A 19,177-nucleotide genomic window follows, 5' to 3' on the forward strand; every position below is an offset into this window, starting at 1 on the left:
AAAATTTAAATCGTCTCGTTTGTTATAGATTCTGGTACTGAGATTACCGCTTATGTCAAATTCGAGGTAGACTCTTAAGATGAGGCGAGGAAGAAACCGTGTATGTTCTTAAAGGTCTAGTTCTGTAGGATATATTAATGGAACCCGATCAGAAAAAGTTTGGATTGTTAATGGAAATAACATCATCAATACTATTTTTTGTTTGAAACTTTTATATTTTGTGACCGTCTTTTGGAAATATCTGTTAGCGAAAAACACATTAACACTTTTCGTTTAGATTTGGTAAATAATCTTAATGAGATTGTCTATAATTTTGTTAATGTAAGATCAACAACTGACTTTGCATTCCTCATATTTTTTTTGTTTTTGTTTTATTAGTTTTCTACTTTTACATTAATAAAAATACATATAATTACTTGTCGTTCGAATTGAAAATACCATGTTTTTAGACGCAAGCTAGTATATTTAATTCTGCCCAACATTTTACACAAATCAGCATGACCGTGGTTTCAAATCTACTTGCCAATTTCAACTTTATTTTGAATTATGATTCTACAATCGTGATTATGTAGTAGTCCATTTTGTTGTTTATACGACATTGTCATTAATTATGACAATGTCATTCGATGTGTTTAAGCATTACCGCTCTTCATCACTATATACAATGGACCATTCATTGGATACAAATGACCGTTTTCCTCGCCTTCTTAAATTGATTGACACCATTTTAGCTGTGTGTTGTAATGAAGAGATATAAAAATAAGAAGATGTGGTATAATTTCCAACGAGACAACTCTCCACAAGAGACCAAATGACACTGAAATTAACAACTATAGGTCACCGTACGGCCTTCCACAATGAGCAAAACCCATACCTATGCAATGCATTCTAAAAAACGTTTAGTCAAACAATTTATTTTTAAAAAATGTGACCCTCTTCCTTAAAAGGAAAAAGATCGGTGCATAAGAAAAAAAATTTCAGCATAATATATTTAATACTGATGTTTCAAATACTCATCAACTGTGAAAGATATTCTGGAGTCGTTAATTTTACGAAATCCATTGATTTCATTTAAATTTGAAAACAGAGGTGTTGTACGCATGCAAGATAACATTGTACTTGGTTGAAAATATTGTATATGAAAGGAAGGTTCTCTTTTGCATAATAGTCAGTAAAAACGTGCCTCTCTTTGTCGATTGAAATTTATACATTTTCGCAACGTGCGTGCAAATACATCTGAAAATGGGGAATTCATTTCACACTAGTCATAAAAGTCAATCTATACTAAAACCTCACGATGCCTTTTATGAACAAAGATGTGACAGATAAAAAAATAGGATTTTCGCCAGATGTTCTACAATGCAAAGAGATATGGCCAATTTCCCCTGTATTTTTTCAAATTGCAAGGTGAATATCTAAAAGTTGCAAAATCCTACCGGAAAATGATTATTAAACGGTTTTCATCATTTTCTTAAAGATTTTCCCAATCTTGATTATTAAAACTCCATAAATTTAAATCAAAATGTTATTTAGCGCTATTTGTTGCTGATAATAGCATATTATGATACAAAAATGTAAATTTTACATGTTTTTGGAAAATTTCGCATCGCTAACCAAATTTAATTTATTTGAACCCGAAAGACATTACATTATAAACCTTCTTTATCATGGTGAATTGGTAATACTTATGTACTTTCAAAATCTAAACGGCATAGCAAGCCATAAAAGTCCGAGACACAACAAAATGTAAAGAATTCCAAAAGAGAAATCAAAAGCATTAATTATGTACAAAACAACAAACGAATAAAAAATATGATACACAGCAACAAACGACAACCACTGAATTACAATCTCCTGACATGATACAGGCACATAAATGATGAGGCGGGGTTAAACATGTGAGTGGGCGCCCAAATGAAGATCTGGTCTCATGTTGAAAGAATTAAAATCAACCTTTGAGAACAAAAAACAGATGAAAGAAACGGCTGTTTAATTATGCAATCACATTAATGGACAAACCAGTTATGAAATATCGACAATGACAAATATAACAAGTAAAATTAACAATCAAAGTAGGAAGAATATTTGCATTTGCCTTTGCATGATAAAGAGGTGTGTACCCTCATAGTGATGATATATTTCCAGTTCAGTATTCTTAGTATCATGCAATTTTAAATTTTGATGATTCCGAAAAAAAATTATTGTTCATGGTAAAATAGTTTGCAATACAAAACAACTTTTTAAACAGAATTATTACATTAGCCAAATTCTTTCATTTCTTTTATCTTTAAATACAAAATCTAAATTTCCATTTCAAGTGATCGCCAATGCCGCTTTCCGATTTCAGACCATTAGAAAATTTGTCTTTAAACAATGAAAAGTTCTGATATTATCACTATTTGCTATGCACAATTCTGAGTGCACAATTGTCTATTTTGCATAAGTTGATGTACACATGTAATTCGCAGGCTTAACAATAATAACTTTTTTATGAAATATTTTAAGCTCCTTTTCTGTTCCGAAATACAAAATATGCTTACTCTCTGTGCAACACTTTTATTAACAATAGTTGCATGACAAGCAACTGAACTGTATATCACTGTAAGGTTGAATTATTGGACAACATCGAATTATAATTTTTCACAAAAGATGAAATTAGTTTCACAAACAATGCCGAAATTACTCTTCCAAGTATTGGACATATCAATTCATGAACGTTGACTCTTTTCCAGCAGTAACTAACAGGTCAATCTCTCCAGTCCAGTGGTGGTTTGTGCAATAAAGGATAACGATATCTTTTTTACCCTAAAAACAATTTTAATTTCTTACAAAATGTATCATTTAATTGATCTTTAACACAATGAAAATGCTAAAATAATGCGAAATATTTTGAAAATGGAAAGGAACCAAAATATTGTATCTAGTCATTTGCATATTTTATTCAATATGGTGGAGGTTTTTCTGCACTCGGTAGATGGACATTTCATTATCTCTTTCCTTTCAGAGCTCATCTAAATCATTTAAATTTGACGACCCAGGGAACAAATTGTTGATATATAATGTGTTGTGAGTTACTATTGCCTTTCCGGCATAAAAATCCCCCCCCCCCCCCCCCAAGAAAAAAAAACACAAAAAAACAGAACATGTTATGTTTTTACAATAAATTGCCACGCTTTTTTAAATATTTTACGTTTTCGAAATATTTCTATTGATTCAATATTTCTTGAAGAAGAATAATTAATTTCAGGAGGGGGTTGAAAAAAAATTACAAAACATAATTGAGATTGAATCAAACTGAAATGACAGTAAATATTCTACAAAGATAATATTTGTATTCAAATAATGCACAACTCGAAAACTTAAGTAAATCATCATTTCTCTATAGATCCTCCATTGCTTAAAAGTCGCTGTGATTTTATCCACCAGTAACATCTGTCCACAAACAAAACTTCGGATACATGAGGAGACATTCTCGCTTCTAGACGTTTCACATTTTCTTCATTATGAGCTAGAGCTAGTTTCGACCTTGACATCTAACTTTCAAAATTACTTCATTGATGATCTAATCACTACTGCGTACTTGCAAAATCGTCGTTCACGTGAAAATTGTTATTGCATCAAAGTTCTTCCGTGGATTTAAGCCAACTGTCTCACAAGATAAGAGGTCAATGTATTCAAGTGAATTTAAGTTCCGTGGTACATTCTAATGTACAATGGGTAAATGTTTGGTTAAAAATTTATCTCATCTTTGATGAGCCTCCTAAGCATCACTATTAAGTAAGACAAAAGATATGTATGCATTTCATTGGCTGTTTGCTATCCAGATCCAGACCAGCTAGTAACCTTTATCAATTTACGTGTCTGAAGACGAATTTATGTAAAATATTTTTGATATTGAAAGTTTAAAAAAACTGAACTCTAGAACAGACATTTTCGGGACTGGTTGGGCCTTTATTTTTGCGGGAATTTGGGATTTACACTTGTTGAGACCCTAATTTTTCGGGATTCGGGAAAGAGTGTTTAATTTTTTCGGGATTTCGGTATTCTGCCTTTCATTTTTTTTTTTGAGGGGGGGAGGGGGAAATTCGGGACGACACCCCTCCTACACCGTCACTTTTCAACAGAAAATGTTGAGAAAAAAAGAACAAAAATGAGAATTTAAATTTTTTTAGATATTTGCAATTCTTATATAATCATAAAACTTGCAGATTTTTGTATTTCTTTAGGTAGAATGATAAGTCTAGGTACACGACGTCCCACACTCAATCTACAATTTCATGTCCAACGTTACTAAACATTTTTATTACTGAAACAATTAGAGATTATAATTTTTATCAAATATCGAATACTAGTTACCAACTGAATCTCTAAATATCTCTGTTTGGAATATTTTTTCCCTATATTGACAGCTTCCTGAAGTCAGTTTATAGGACCTTAGTTTTTTGTAAGCGTGGAAATCCATCACCTTTATCCAATCAACTATCCTTTGTGATAAAGGTTGGCGTGCGATTGTGGTTGAAACAATGTAATCAAACGGTAATGTTTTTTATTGTAGAAGAGAGACGAAAGATACGAGAGGGACATTCAAACTCATAAGTCGAAAATAAAATGACAACGCCATGACTAAAAAAGAAAAAGACAAACAGACAAACAATAGTACACAAAACACAACATAGAAACCTGAAGACTGAGCAACACGAACCCCACCAAAAACTGGGGGGGTTATCTCAGGTGCTCCGGAAGAGTAAGCAGATCTTGCTCCACATGTGGCACCCGTCGTGTTGCTCATGTTAGTACAAACCTGGTAGTAATTCTAATTCAGGAAAAGGGGACGGGATTGTAGTTACGACATTAGAAACACATCCGCTATCATCTGTGAAACGGATATTCCATAACGGTCAACCAACTCGTGATGGCGTCAACTTCACCACTTGGAACTCTTGGTTTAATAGCTTCCTTGTGAGCAACCCTCTATCAATGAAATCTTGATAGGAAATACAAGCCCTTGAATATCGTATCAACTGGAAGATATATACAGGCGCAGCTTGAATGCTACTACAAGGAAATGGAAAGTTCACAATTGGGAAGCTGAATTCATCTTTTTTGTCGTAAACTTTTGTTTTCAACCGACCCTCATTGTCAATTTTTAGATGTAAGTCAAGATATGAGGCAGACTTAACTCTTTCTTTTGTAACCTTTATCTCAAGTTCGATTGGATAGACGCGTTAAAGATAGTCACTAAATTTTGAATTATTTAGTGAGAGAACATCATCTATATAGCGGAAAGTAAAGTTAAAGGATACTGCTAACTTCTTTTCTTTCTTCCTAAGACGTTCCTGTATGAAGTCAGCCTCATATGAATAAAGGAATAAGTCGGCAAGAAGAGGGACACAGTTGGTTCCCAAGGGAATGCCAATTATTTGTTGAAAAATACGTCCTCCAAACGTAACAAATATGTTGTCAATCAAGAAATTAAGCATCTTGATGATGTCAGTTTCAGAAAAAGTTTTGTTGGAATCAGAGTGATTTTTTACAAAGTAGGATTTGTCCCTCTCTTAGACACGATACTTGTACCTACGTTGGCCATTCTTTTTTATGAAACAAAGCAGGACCAACTCTTTCAATTTGTCTTTTAGTTTGGAATGGGGAATACTTGTGTAAAGTGTAGAAAAGTCAAATGTTTTAATACTATTGCAAGATGAAAGAATCTTAGATTGTATGTACTCTAAAAGATCTTTGGAATTTTTTAGTATCAACATCTGATTCACGCCACCTCTAGAATAGGTAGTTTCACAATAACTTTGAAGCCCGGATTTGATTGCTGATAAAATTGATGTTAATAAATTAATGATAGAAGCTATGGACCACTGGTTCAAAATAAAATTGATTTTGACAAGTTGCTTTGTTACCACGGTCCTATTGTGCTATCTTTACAAAACATAATCAGTACATTTGAAAACTGTTGGCTTAACAATTTTTCGTTTAAATGTCCTCGGGAATTTTGATAATTTCCAAGACTGTACTCGAATATCAGATCATGTATAAAAAAAGGTGACGAAAATATTGCTATAAAGATTAACAATCATTTGTGGTTTCAATTTGATAAACGGCGTTTTATTTAGATACAGGCTTATATATTTTTTTCATATCCAAACTTTCATCTTAATCTGGTATCTTTAAATAACATAGCAATATATACCTTTGGATATACTGACCATAATTGTAATTTTCCGATTTTTTTCTTCTTCTTTGTTAAATATAAACGAAGGAAACTGGCCGCAGAATAACAAATTTTCAAAATGTGTAACAATCGTTTCCACCCCTTTTCACATTCTCATCCAGAAGTCACCATGATATTATTGTTGCGCAAATGGTTTTACATTTATTTATCAAATAACTTCTTGTTTACTTACTTTCTGATGGTCAAATCGTATATAAGTATAAGTGCTAAACCAATTGCGTTCAGATATTTTCCTAATATTCATTCCAAAACGTGTCAGGTACATGCAGTTAATTTTATTTTGATTTTCATTAAGACTACGAACACATGTAAATAAACTCATCGTTGATACCAGGATAAAAAATTCTACGCCAGATGGACGTTTCGTCAACAAAAGACTCATCAGTGACGCTCGAATTAATAAAAATAAAAAAAGCCAAATAAAGTACGAAGTTGATGAGTATTTAATACCCAAATTCCGAAAGGTTTCACGAAATACAGCTAAGGTAATCTAAGTTTTATAATCCATTGCTTCAGCTATACTTGCCCAAATATTTTACCTTTTAATTTCTGAACCCTTCAAGTTCTGACTGTGTTCTAAACACACCTGTTAGTAAAATACGCTGAACAATTATCGTTAAGATTTGGCCTATAATTTCTACAATTTCCTATACTTTGGACGACTTTAGGATCAACAACTGATATTTAATTAATCATTACTTTTATTTGTTTTCTACGTAAACTTTCAAAAAGAGACAAATAGTATGTGTTCTCAATGCACGCTGGTATACTGTAAACCAACTAATTTTCGCGCCCGATATATTTTCACGACTTTCGAGAGTAGAATAAATAACGCGAATATAAATCGTCGCGAAGATGTAATCCTTGGATCTTACCTTATTATACTACATCCAGAAAATTTGAATATCTCGAACTTTAATTGCCGTGAGGTAAGCTAGAAAGGGCAAAACGCGAGATAAAGTATCGGCGAAAATAAGTTGGTTTACAGTATCTGTTTCTACTCAACACTTTATCTTAGTTTGTTATCTTTTAATAAAAATTTCTGGTACCCTCAGATAATACATTTATATCAAACTGTGCAAAGAAAAAAAAAAAGATTTCGTTAAATTCCTACAAAAAAATGTTGAAACAATAATTGTTTGGAAACCTTGCAAATGATAAGCTTTTATTGAATTTGATCGTTTGAAATTTACAAACTCTTTAAACAATTTGACTTACAGATATAACAAAAAAAAAGGAAATACTTACACAAAATTCTTTTCTTTTCTCTCTACAAAACCTTCTACAGTAGCTCTTTGCATTAATTTTGTCAATATCTAAGTACCAAGTTTGTGTTGATGTAGGATATCTATCAGTATTAGTTTGTACTAGGATGGATGTTCAGATCATATCTTCTAGAATATTGCTGTTTGTATTTGAAAACCAAAGTTAAGTACCGCCTATCAGCCTTAAGCATAACACTTAAACATGATAAATTCATTTCATTAATCAATACTTTTTTCCAATTCTTTATTCTCCAAACCTTTCAAGATTTTATCTAAATGATATGTCAAGAGTCATTTCCAGAAATCCTCAGTACAGAGATTTTTTAGAAGCATTTCATGTGTATTAATGTTCATTACCCATAGTTTTTGTAAGTGTTTATGATCCTGCAGCTGCCACTGCTTACCTTTATCACTTCTGCACGTCTTAATTTATGCCGCCTGCAAATTGTTTGATTATGCTTGTTTGATAGTCTTCTTTTAATGATATAATAGGCGTGACTTCAGTCAACCCTTTCCTCGTCTGAAGCGTAAACGGAATTTGCTTTGGTAGTTTAATTTTGGAGAGATAAATGTATACACTTATTTATTTTGTAACAATTTTTATTTTTGTATCAATTCATTATTAATTGTTCGGTTCAAATTTTGATAGAAAGCGTATCACGTTTATTTATTTTTTTTTCAGTATCAAGAATGTGCTAAAACTGAACATTGCTGGAATGCGTGTACTGACTTTGTGTAGATAGCTTCCTACAAATGATGGATAAAGTTGAAACGTTTACGATTTAATAGTTTTGCATGTAGTGACAACTGTACATGTATTCCTGGACGACTTATCTTTAATAATTTGAGCATGAGTAACGCTAATTTGAACATTTTAGTTGATGAGTTTTAGTTTGACATCATGCAGGACGTTACGTTATTATTACAAGTATCGTTCTATATGCGAGCTCTGATTAACACATACTTTTATCTGAAATACAAGAACCGCGCGGCTACATTATTCTTGTTTAGAGATCAATTACCTTGCGTATGGTTAGTTGTTTAGCTATTACACACAGATTTTAATTTATCTTATGTTTTCTGTTTCCGTGTGTCTTCAACATCAAAAACTGCAGAAACTGTAACCAAAATCACTATATAGATTTCAAAATGCTTATCATAATCAGACCACAAAAATATCAAGATACCGATTTATACCATTGAAAATAACGTTCATGAAAAAATTTATAGGTACGTTTATAAATGACTTATTTATGGTTGATTGATTTCTAAGAAATCAATAAACTATGGCATTTTGATAGCTTTCCATTTGTATGATCGTTTTAGGGTAAGGTCGAATATGTTATTTAATAACTATAATGTTTTATCTGGGACTAATATATTAGTCCCAGGTTTAATTCATTTTCATCATTATTATTTGTATTTATTTTGGTTGTTAAGGCATTTTACACTTATTTCTTTTGTTGATCTTACTGTTTGCCAAATGAACAATTATAAACACATGATTTTCCGACGATTGAACAGTGCAACAATATCGATCATTATTGGTTGGCAAAAGCACTTACCTTTACGAATGTTTAGGCAAGTTAAATCCATATTGTAACACTATTACTATAAATGCAGTTGTCAGCTACTCATGCAGTACCCACGTTATTCCTTATCACACTATTCAAACTTTTGGTCGATTAAAGTCTGACTTTTTTTCACGTTATACCAGAACTTCAGAATTTGACATCCGTCAAGTAACCGCTTTTGAAAATGTGCAATATATTTCATTTACTTTAGTTTCAAATAGAATTATTTTAATTGTTTCTTAGCTTATGTTTGTAATTGACATTTATATATTTATGATAGAGATTTTGTTCTTTTTGTTTTTGTTTTTAATATTTCATTTTTGAAATGAGCATTCACATATTTAAGTCAAACTTACACCACATTTTGGAACGATCACTACCTTATTTTGGCATCATTTCTATCTCCGAATAATTTTAGGGACATTCAATGCGTTCTAATGTGCGTTACAAGGGCGGCAAGTGTAACTCATTTCGTTTGGGCAATGTAATGAATGATTTCACTAATACTTTACTTGTCACAAAATTATTACTGAATTTCTCAGGTAGCCCTGAATAAAACGGATAACTAGGCAGCCCTCTTTTTGGCTGAACGAATCATCATTTGTTTATCCATTTAAAAGTTTTTTTTGGATACACGTTTAGTGTGCAAATAATGTTTTTTTTTCACTCGAATTTACCAATCTCAAGTTGAGTGAGTGAGTCATTGTAAGCATGGGATGGGCCAGCGCTCAACATGCCATAAATAAATAAAATATATATATATATAAAATATATAATAAATTGAAGGGTTAGTAAACTTGACTTACCTATTGTTTTACATGGGCTGGGCAAGCGCGTAACATTCACCAATAGAGAGAGAAATATTTCGAAATAAGACATTGTTCCTCTTTATGTTTCAAGCTCTTGTTAATGCTCTCTGTCTGAAAGGCTCGCTTTACTATTAAATTCACATCATTTGAGGTTACATTCTTTACTCTTCGAGTAAATTTATGTGCTAAAGTGACTAGTAACTTTCGCCTTAAATGTTATTTGATGATCATGGTTGAAGTTATTTGTTTTTACGGTACTACATCTACACTCTGTCGTCTAGTGCAAATGACGCGATAGATGCTTGAATAATGTCAATTTTATGTTTTATCTTCCGATATGTTATTAAATTAATTTATTATTTAAATACAAATAAAATATAAGCATGTTGCCCGTAACGCCAAATTGTATTGTATTTGTTTTATTGTATGTGTGAGGATTAATTTCACATCACATGTTTGAAGCTTGTAAAGTTGTACGTAATAAATATTTGCTAAAACAATTTATTCGACTTTTATTTCACTTTAATTATATATCAATGAGCCTGTCTGGATTGGGATAACTGCATGGGTTGTTTTGTGTGTACATTATATTGTTTTATTGTAGCGTAGAGATATATTTATCGCCTGCAATTTAAAATACATAAAAGAACAGAGTTTCAATGTCCCCCGCCTTGCACATATTTTATATGTTCTGTCCATGGGCAATAACTAAAAAAAAAAAACATTTTTTTTTGTTCTTTACAATTTTTAAAAATATCTGACTAAAGAGAAGAAGACGAGCATATTGTTTTTCTTTAATTTTTTAACACTTCTTACCGATATAACATGTTACTTTAATTATTCTTCCCCTAAATTATTTATTTTGTATTTACATTGTGTCATAGGTCAAATTTATTTGTTCAGTGTATGTTCAATGGTGTTAATATGTCCTTTGATTGAGTTAAGCTATTTCAGTTGATATTTTATAGTGTGTCTTTCTATGTTGTGATGTTACACTATTGTTTCAGAGAAAGGGTGAAGGTTTGGTACCATTAAAACGTTTAAACCCGCTGCATTTGTTTGCACCTGTCCTAAGTCAGGAATCTGATGTTCAGTAGTTGTCGTTTGTTGATGTGGTTCATAAGTGTTTCTCGTTTCTCGTTTTTTATATAGATTAGACCGTTGGTTTTCCCGTTTGAATGGTTTTACACTAGTAATTTTTGGGGCCCTTTATAGCTTACTGTTCGGTGTGAGCCAAGGCTCCGTGTTGAAGACCGTACTGTGACCTATAATGGTTTTCTTTATATATTTTGACTTGGATGGAGAGTTGTCTCATTGGCACTCATACCACATCGTCTTATATCTATTGAGAGCAACTTCCGATATATCTGATATTTCAATGGGAAACTTATCAAAAATATTTGATCGGCACTTATTTTCGAAATTGTCTGAGACAAGACATTGCTGTTATATACCTTTGATATGAATTTCATACAAATCTGGCAAGCTCAAGAATTATACACATGAGAGCGCTAACGATGCAATTTTCTATATAATTTATGTTTCTAAGGAGCATTACTCTTTTCAAAATAGTTGATCGGCACTGATTTTCGAACTCGTCCGAGACATTGCTAATATAAACTTACCATATAAGTTTTTTAAAAATCTGGCAAGAATTGTGCACATGAGACCGCAAACGATGCAATTTCCTTATAACTAATGATTGTAAGGGGCATAACTCTTTTAAAAATTGTTGATAAGCACTGATTTTCGAACTCGTCCTTGACATTACTGACATAAATCTATGATATCAGTTTTATAAAAATCTGGCAAGAATTGTACATGTAAGGGCTCAAACAAGACCGGACGGATGGACGGACCGACGCCCGGTATTTCTATGTCCCCCGCAACGCGTTGCTAAGCGGACAAAAATGAGGAGAGATCATCGCTCGTTCAATTTCGTGTTTATCTTTCTACTTTTTTCAGTTTTTGAGTTTTCAAACTTGAAAAATTGTTATGTTTTGGATTTTCAAATAGTTTGGCCTCGAGCATTACCGAAGAGACAATAATTGTCGAAATCCGCATTTGGTGCATTGAAATTGGTACTGTTTATGTTATTATTCCCTAATTCAATGATAAGTAGAGCTAAACTTGTCCAATTTTCTTAGATGCTCCTAAAATGTAAACAACATAAATACTTGGCATTGTTTCAATAACTGCTAGGTTAAAATGCACAAATGACTTCCAAAACATTTGTAAGGGTTGTCTCTCATACTTTTATAGACGAAACGCGTGTCTGGCGCACAAAATTGTAAGCCAGGTATCTATGATGAGTTTATTTATATAGCCCAGGTCTACCCCCTTGACATTGCTATATCATTTTATTTGTTTTCAGGTACGTGTACATGTATATAATAGATATAAGAAGATGTGGTATGAGTGCGAATGAGACAACTCTCCATCCAAGTCAAAATTTATAAAAGTAAACCATTATAGCTTTGTTTTGCTTTATGGTATGCTAACTAAAATTAATCTATAACTTACATTGCAGCTATATTTGCCCAAATTGAAGTGTTTCTTGTCTGAAACATATCCTGACGGCCTTTTGAAAATACCTGTTAATGAAAAACAATTTACAATTTTCGTTTAGATTTGGTCAATAATTTCGATCATTTTCTAGACATTCTTGGAATTTTACACCAACAACTAATATTTGATTAATCATTATTGTAACGTTTTATTTGTTGTTGATATTTATAAAGACAAACAATTACGTATGAAAATAAGAAGATGTGAACTGATTGCCAATGAGACAACTCTTCAAAAGAGACCAAAATGACACAGAAGTTAACAACCATAGGTCACCGTACGGCCGTCAACAATGAGCAAAACCTACACCGCATAGTAAGCTATAAAAGCCCCCGAATTGAAAAAAGGTGAAACAATTTAATAGAGAAAACTAAATGGCCTGATTTATGTACATAAAATTAAACGAAAAACAAATATGATCTACAGCAAATGCCAACTACAACTGAACTGCAGGCTCTAGATTTTGGACATGCACATACAGAATGTGGCGAAGTTAAACATGTTTGTTGGCGCAAGACCCTATATGTTCCCAAACAATTTTTATTCTGTCGATTGCATGTAACATCAAATTTCATTAGTTTCTCACGGTCAGTTGGAAAAACAACTGTTGACAAAAGCGATGACAACATTTTTTATACAGATTTGGTCGAGAATTTCATCAACTTTAGAGAATGTCACTTTAGGCAACAACAAAAAACATCGCTTTTCCGTTGTATTTGTTCTTTTTACGAAAATAAGGCTAAAATATAACCAATTACTTGTCGTTTTCTATTCAAAATTATATCCTAATTGGTTTTCTCTAAACAGCTAGTGAGTTTGGAGATACTCATTATGACTGTAGTTTTTCTTTCTTTTCTTTTTTTCCTTTTCAGTTGAATTGATATGATTGAAAATGGCCACAGAAAATACAATCTATGAAAAAAGTTTACAAAATGTAATCAAACTTTCTTCAATCTTTTCAAACATTTTATTTCACAACTCAAAATGCTATTATCTTTCTCAAATGGTTTTACAATTAATCGTCTGAAACTTGTAGGATACATACTAGCGGTCAATTTAAAACGCCTATTAATACAAGCGCTAGACTTAAAAAGAATTTCAGGTCATTATTTGATGTTGAATGTATAATTACTTTTACCTTTTTTTTCGCATACATTCGTAAAAAGACAAACGATTACTTGTCGTTTCCATAGAAAATATTGCATTTTTAAATATATGGTAACATTTTTATTCTACCAAACATCTTATGTTTATTTTTAATTTTTAAAAAATATCCAGTCCATTTTCTAATAAACTACTTGTATGCATATTTCTGACGATGACTTTGAAATATCGGTTGGTACAAGCGCTTAACAAAATTGCTTTCAGATTTGATTAATATTATCAACTTTTTCCTCTTATTTCGAACCAAAAGCCGATATAAAATGTATTAATGCTCTAGCATGTTAATTTATGCTGGTATTTTTTAATCTACCAAACATTTTATCTTAACTGTGTATCTTTTAAATATCATAGTCAGTACATTTGAAACCAGTCATTATATCTGCTTTTTAATTACAGTTTTCAGATAAGTGCAGTTAACTTTATTTTGATTTTCATTAAATTTTTCAACAAATATTTTCCATAACTTACATTACAGCTACACATATTTTGCTATTAATGGTTTCAAACTTCAGGTTTCAGTATTTTCTGACAGTCGTTTGACAACACTTGCAAGTGAATAACGCAGAACAATTTTTGTTTAGATTTGGCTGGTCATTTCTACAATTACCTAGACTAACAAGGAATTTCAGACCATCAACTGATATTAGACTTATCATTACTTTAACCTTTATTTTTTTTAATATGAACATATATTAAAAGACAAACAATGACTAGTCGTTTAAATTGAAAATACAATGTTTTCTAAAGGAAGGTTAGTATGTTTGATTCTACTAAACATTTTATCTTAATTTGTTATCTTTAATTATCATGGCCATTGCATTTGAAACTAACAAACTTATTTTCAATTTGCCATTTTTTCGTCTCCGGTAAAAAAAATTTAATTGTATGTTATGTCAAGTTTAAATAGTTTCTTACTATCAGTTGGACCAACACTGTTGGCAGAATCGAGGAACAATTTTTCGTTCAAATCTAGTCAAGAACTTTTACGGTTTTCTAGACTTCTCTTCGAATATCATCTAAAATAAAATTTAACATTGCTTTCTTCGTTTTGTTTGGGTTTTTTATACGAAAACAAGGTTAAAATGATCTACCATTACATGTCGCTTTAATTGAATAAAAACCGTGTGGGTTTTTAACACTCTTTTATATTTTATTATATTCAAAATTACATCTTAAATTAGTATCTTTAAACAACTTAAGGTGGTACGTTTGGAGATTAACACAATAACTGTGAGTAACCTTTTTTCTTTAATGAATTTAAATGAGTTAAAAAGGCCGGAGAAAGAACAATATATGAAACAAGTTTTCAAAAAATGAAATAATGTTTTCATTCTTTTCAAACATTTAGGTTTTCAAACCAAAACTCACAATGCTATTATTTTGCTCAAATGTCTTTTCAATTAATTGTCATAAACTTCTTGAATACATATTTGTCTGACGATCAATTGGAAACACCGTTTTGTTAAAGCGCTAAATCACTTTTGGGTCACATTTGATCAATAATTTTGACCATTTGAGAGACATTCCTTATCTTTCAAACAAACAAATAAGTTCTAAAATCTTCACATTGATCTAGCATGTTTTCTGTTTTTGATGTACATGCAGTTATTTTTATTTTTATTTTCATCAAGATTACCAACAAAACCCTTCCTTCACTTAAACTGCAGTTGTAGTTGCTCAAATATTCTATCAATTGTTGTTCGAAACTTATATTTTTTATGTATTTTGTAACTACCCTGTCAGTAAAATAACGCTGAACAATTTTCGTTTAAATTAAGTTAATATTTACGACAAATTTACATATTTTGATAGAATTTCAGATCAGTAACGAATATTCAATTCACTTCTGTAAAGTTTTATTTGTTTTACGCAAACAGTCATAATAAGAAAAACAATTACCTGTCGTTTCCAGTGATTTTAAGGTGTTTTATAAATGCACGCTAGTATATTTGATTCTATTAATTTGTTTTCTTAATTTGTAATCTTTAAATAACATAACCAGTAAATGTGAAAATTACCACTTTACCTGCGATTTGCCGTTTTTTCCTCTCTTGTAAAAAATATTTGAAAGTAATAAAAAGAAAAAAGAAAAACATATTACTAATTTTCAAAACGTGAGACAATTTTCTGCAGTCTTTTCAAACATGTAAATCCACAAATATCAATCCAGATACGTCTGCTCAGATGGTTTTAAAACTAATTGTCCGAAATTTCTTGTACACATATTTTCTAAAAGTCAATTGGGAATACCGGTTGATATGAGCCCTTAACCAATTTGCGTTCAGTTTTGATCAATATTTTCGGCGATTTCATAAACATTCTTCATAATTTTAACCCAAAACTGGTATAAGATTGACTATTGCTGTAGAATGTTATTTTTTTTTTCATGTGCATGCAGTTAATTTAATTTTGTTTTCATTAATCTCTTCAACAAATGTAATCCATCACTTACATTGTTAAAATGTAATATGTTGAGCATGTGGATCAGGATCTGCTTACCAGTCGTAGCACCTGAAATCCCCCCGCCCGACATTTTAGTGAGGTTCTTGTTGTTCAGTCTATAGTTTTTCTATGTTGCTTTTTTTCTATGTACTGCTGTTTGTCTTTTGGTCGTTGTTTGGTTTTTGCCATTGCATTGTCAGTTGGTCTTCGACTTATGAGTTTGAATATCCCTTTTACGTCTTTTGCCTTTCCTTTACACGGATATTTTGCAGTTAAAAAGTATAAACATAGTACCGAACTACAAGGTAAATTCAAAAAAGGGGAAGTTCCTCAAAATCAAACGTAAGACTATATCAACCAACGGAACAAAGAAATCAAGTATCATATTCCTGACTTGGTACCGGCATTTTCAAAAACAAAATGGGTGGATAAAACCTGGTTTAATAGCAAGCTAAACCTCCTACTTGTATGACAGTGTTGTGCATGGCTCCGTTAGATTGATAAAATTCGGTGAACAACCCAAACAGACATAATTGGTTAATGTGACATTGATTGGTATCCAGCAGCCAAAACTGTGTAAACACACATCACAGACATACAACAGAACTGACTTAAACATTCAAACAAACACACAAAAAAATCCGAGAAAGGCGCCAACAAATAAGTTATTGTAGTTGAAAGTAAATGCCAAACACGCAACAGATGATAGTTGGTAGTACATACAGTTTATTAAAACATAATTTCTTACTATTGGAAAATATGGAGATGTTGTATGATTGCCAATAAGACAACTATCCTACCAAAGTTCAAATTCAGTGAATGTCACTAATTTTAGGCATCCGTACGGCCTTAAACAATGAAAACAATCTATATATTATAGTCGGCTATTAAAGGACCGGACATGAAAAATATGAAATAATTCAATAGAAAAAACTAACGGCCTAATTTATAAACAATTTACATAAAACTAATATCACAGACATGAACCAACGACAACCGCTGAACTACAGGGTCCTGACTTGGGAAAGGCACATGAAGAATGTGGCGGGGTCAAACATGTTTGTGAGCGATCAACCCTAACCTAAGACAGTGGTGTTACAGCACAACATAAGAACAAACTATAAAAATAATTTGAAAGGGGTTTAACTTATCAGATAATTCTCACTTTCCCGATGAAGTACAAATTAAGTAAAATATAAATACAAGGGTAAACAAAATGAAAACAACGCTGTAAAATCCTCTTGCGTCCAAGTCGCATCTCTGGACCCACCTGCACCAGGAACGTCCATAGCCAAAGGCCGGTAACTAGATGCACAAATACACGTGTTTTTTTTTTGTGAAGTAGACACTGAATACTTATTTATAATCTCTTGTTATTTTCCGATGTTTTGGGGTTTTTTTTATTATCATTTAAATTTGTAACAAATTTGATCTGTACAATTGAGCTATAGTTGTGCAAACATATTTTTTCAATTAATTGTACGTATCAGATCACATATGACAAACATAAAAAAAATTACTAATCGTTTAACTTGAAAGTACGGTGGTTTTTGTAAATATAACCTTGTATAGTTTATAATATTTAAAATGTCATCTTGAGTTTGGTATCTTTAAAAAATTTATAGCCGGAACGTTTGGATATACTCAACATTACTGTGATTTTCTGTTTTTTCTTCTCTTCTAAAAATGATTGAATGAAACCGGCCTTAGAAAATACAATATCTGATACAAATTTTCCAAAGAGGATACAAATTCATTCAACCTTTTCAAACATGTTTATCCACAAATCACTTTGATGTTATTTATGCTCAAAAGGATTGATATTTGATTGTCTCTAACTTCTTGGTTCCATATTTTTACGGTGAATCGAAATAATGGTTGGTAAATTACTATTTATTCTATGACACTTCAAATTCAAATTGTTCAAACAGTCTTTTCAAATACCTAGTTATAAAAAACGTTGAACAATTTTCGTTTATATTTGTTGAATAATTAGGACAATTTCCAACATTTTCATTGAATTATATGTCAACAACTGCACAATTGAACGAATCATTATTTTAACATTTAATTGTTTCTTACGTTAATATTCATAAAAAGATAAACAATTACTATTCGTTTCCTTTCAATGTTTGATGTTTCTAAATGCACTGTAGTATTGTTTATTATCCCCATGATTTTATCTATATTTGTAAACATTGCTCTTACATTTTGAGAAACTCACGATAAATGTGATTTGCTGTTTTCTTCTCTATTAAATATACATAAATTAAAACGATCAAAGAAAATTCAATTTTTGAAAAATAAAATTTCAAAATGTAAGACAAATATGAGTGGCCATTCGTGTCATTGGCGGTATAAACATACGGTATAAAACTTTTAACGCGTTGGTTTTCACTTTTAACGCGTTAATTTCATTTGTAACGCGTTGGTTATCACTTTTAACGCGTTGATTGTAAAATCTAACGCGTTAATTCGTAATTCATACGGTATGAAAAATCAACGCGTTAGTTTTGCAAACTATACCGTTAGACTTATCTTTTATCTTTTTATAGTTATTTCATCTTATACCGTAAGGTCTGGATTTGTTACAACCAATCAAAGTCTTTCGTACAAATTTCTCCAAAACTGGTTCTTATTTGAGGTCTACGCTGAAAGAATACGTTTATTTTATTTGATATATTATAATACCTGTGCAGAATTTATCATATATAAATCTGTAAAAAAAAATTGAAGAATGTGTCTATGGGCCACAGATGCCCCGCTTGTAAATGTGCATAAGTCAACTTCCACATACAGATGCAATATTCACGTAGTTATTATGATTATAAAACTTGGAATTTGATGCGACTGTCATACAAGTGAGAGGTTTGGCGCTATAAAATCAGGTTCAATCCACCATTTTCTACATAAGAAAATGCCTGTTCCAAGTCAGAAATATGACAGTTGTTGTCCATTCGTTTGATGTGTTTGTGCTTTTGATTTTGCCATTTGATTAGGGACTTTCCTTTTTGAATTTTCCTCGGAGTTTAGTATTTTTGTGATTTAACTTTTTACAACCGTTTTGTGATTGTAAGCATGGTGTATCATGTTCAAAACATTTGGTTGAGGCAA

General features: G+C 31.5%; 1 long non-coding RNA gene across 23 annotated transcripts in view; it reads right to left on the reverse strand.

The window, feature by feature from the left end:
- Positions 1–19,177, reverse strand: part of LOC127725777 (uncharacterized) — a 136,482-nt gene that overhangs the window by 82,196 nt on the left and 35,109 nt on the right. For all 23 annotated transcript variants that reach the window (XR_007993174.1, XR_007993182.1, XR_007993211.1 and 20 more), the window contains exon 3: positions 12,413–12,483. This is a non-coding gene — a long non-coding RNA (uncharacterized LOC127725777). The remainder of the gene's footprint in view (positions 1–12,412; positions 12,484–19,177) is intronic.

Source organism: Mytilus californianus, unplaced genomic scaffold, assembly GCF_021869535.1.
Source record: "Mytilus californianus isolate M0D057914Y unplaced genomic scaffold, xbMytCali1.0.p SCAF_1, whole genome shotgun sequence".
NCBI classification, from domain to species: Eukaryota; Metazoa; Mollusca; class Bivalvia; order Mytilida; family Mytilidae; genus Mytilus; species Mytilus californianus.